A 2271-nucleotide genomic window follows, 5' to 3' on the forward strand; every position below is an offset into this window, starting at 1 on the left:
CCCTCAGAAGGGTCTTCAGGAACAGGACCAGGCTCCCTGTTTGCCAGGGACCTCGCCAACAAAAGGCCTACCTCTTTGATTTAATTGTAGAGGGGTGATCTGCTCTCGGTATTGTGCGCCAGTTCCCGCTGCTTCCGTGTGCGCCGTGCCAGTCCTTGCCGCTTGCGTCTGCTGCCGCACCTGTCCCCCAAAGTTTATTCCTGATTATGTCTTGCACTTGGTTTAATTGTAGTGAGATTATCTGCTCACAGTGTGGACTTCACTGTTGCATGCTTGGACCATCCCGCATCTGTGCCACATCTGCTGCCAAACACAGTCTTTTCTTTGGTGTTGTTCAAAAACTCTAGCAGTGAAGTGAATTGATAGATATCACGACTGATTGATAATGTCTCCAAGTACTCTACCATGCAAAAATCCAAAAACACTGTAGAACAATGGTGACCACCAGGATGATATCCAATGGCCTGTGAGAAATGATGATGTATCAGTATAGTTCTATGTTCTATAAAGGCTTGAGACTATGAGGCAGATTCCTGAGCCAGGGAAAGAAGTAAATATAGGACCAGGGAATAATGTATGATCTCAGAACCAACCTCAGTTGACAGGTATGTTCATTGATTTGATTAATGATTTTTGTGAAAAGTAAATTAATGATAGTCTTCACTATCCTAGAGGAATTATACTTATGTGGCAGTGACATTATTACATATCTTATATCCTGAGACTGGAACTTCTATTGGACCACACAGCCAGAGTTAAGAATAAACCTAAATCATACAGTATTTAAGACTCCAAAAGAGTTTTGTTTTCTAAGATGTTATTATTTGGACTTTACTGCTCAAATTCATACTTTAATATGAATTCATATTTTAATTTATAAAAATCAACCCCTCTAAATGTCCCAGTCTCTTAGAATCCAGAGACGGAAATTTTTATCATGCTTCATAGCACAGTTTTTACTTTTCATTATTTTATTAATGAAGAAACATGTCAATGGTTGTGGTCATTGGTGAAGCAATTGTGTAGGTGTGCTGTACACTAGTCATCCTAAATCAGCATTGCTTCATTCACATGTGTAATTTTGAAAAGTTGTTAAAAAAGCAACAGACAAAGCAACATTCAGAATGATTGGTTCTGTGAATGTCTTAAGGCTAATCTCTGTCATCTCAGTCTCATGGCAACTTCCTGCTCCTCCAGGGTTTCTGACACACTCCGGATGTGTTTGCAACATTGTGTCTTGCACAGTAATAAACTGCAGAGTCTTCAGATGTTAGGATGCTGAGCTCCATGTAGGCTGTGCTGGAGGATTTGTCTGTAGTCAGTGTGACCTTGCCCTGGAACTTCTTATTGTAGTTAGTAATACCAAATTCAGGATCAATCCATCCAATCTACTCCAGGCCCTGTCCAGGCCTCTGCTTCACCCAGCTAATAAGGTAGCTAGTGAAGGTATAGCCTGAAGCCTTGCAGGACAACTTCACTGAAGCCCCTGGTTTCTCCAGTTCAGGCCCTGACTGATGAAGCTGTTCCTGGGAGAGGACACCTGTGAAGAAAAGACAGAGTGGACTGTGAGAGACCTTGTCACCTCAGTCCCTGTCTTCTTCTCAGGTTTGGAATTGGAAACCTCTTACCTGTAATTACTGACAAAAGGAAGAGAATGATACAGCTCCATCCCATGGTAAGGACCTGTCTGTTCAGTGACTATGGAGAAGACACTGATCATATGTTGTTCTGAGGTTTGGACATCGCTGTATTTACTAAAATAGACTGGGTAATTTCCATATTCAAGAAGAGGGAACTTTTTTTTCGAGACAGGGTTTCTCCGCAGCTTTTTTGGTTCCTGTCCTGGAACTAGCTCTTGTAGACCAGGCTGGCCTCGAACTCACAGAGATCCGCCTGCCTCTGCCTCCCAAGTGTTGGGATTAAAGGCGTGCACCACCACCGCTCGGCTTTTTTAAAAAGATATTTTTTTATTATGTATACAATATTCTGTCTGTGTGTGTATGCCCTCAGGCCAGAAGAGGGCACCAAACCTCATTACAGATGGTTGTGTGCCACCATGTGGTTGCTGGGAATTGAACTCAGAACCTCTAGAAGATTAGGCAATGCCACTAACCTCTGAGCCATCTCTCCAGCCCTCAGAGGGAACTTCTTAAATAAGGACATAGTCCAGTGAGAAGGAGGTAGAGGACCCTTGAGTCAAGCAACAGGATGGTGACATTAACTCCTAATCCTGTCTGAAGAAATGCATCTCACACCATTCCCTCAGCTCTG

At 42.8% G+C, this 2271-nt stretch overlaps 1 pseudogene; it reads right to left on the reverse strand.

The window, feature by feature from the left end:
• Positions 1-1172: 1172 nt before the first annotated feature.
• On the reverse strand, positions 1173-1674 carry LOC101988474 (annotated as a pseudogene).
• Between the last annotated feature and the right edge of the window lie 597 nt (positions 1675-2271).

This window comes from Microtus ochrogaster, chromosome 1 (genome assembly GCF_000317375.1).
Source record: "Microtus ochrogaster isolate Prairie Vole_2 chromosome 1, MicOch1.0, whole genome shotgun sequence".
NCBI classification, from domain to species: Eukaryota; Metazoa; Chordata; class Mammalia; order Rodentia; family Cricetidae; genus Microtus; species Microtus ochrogaster.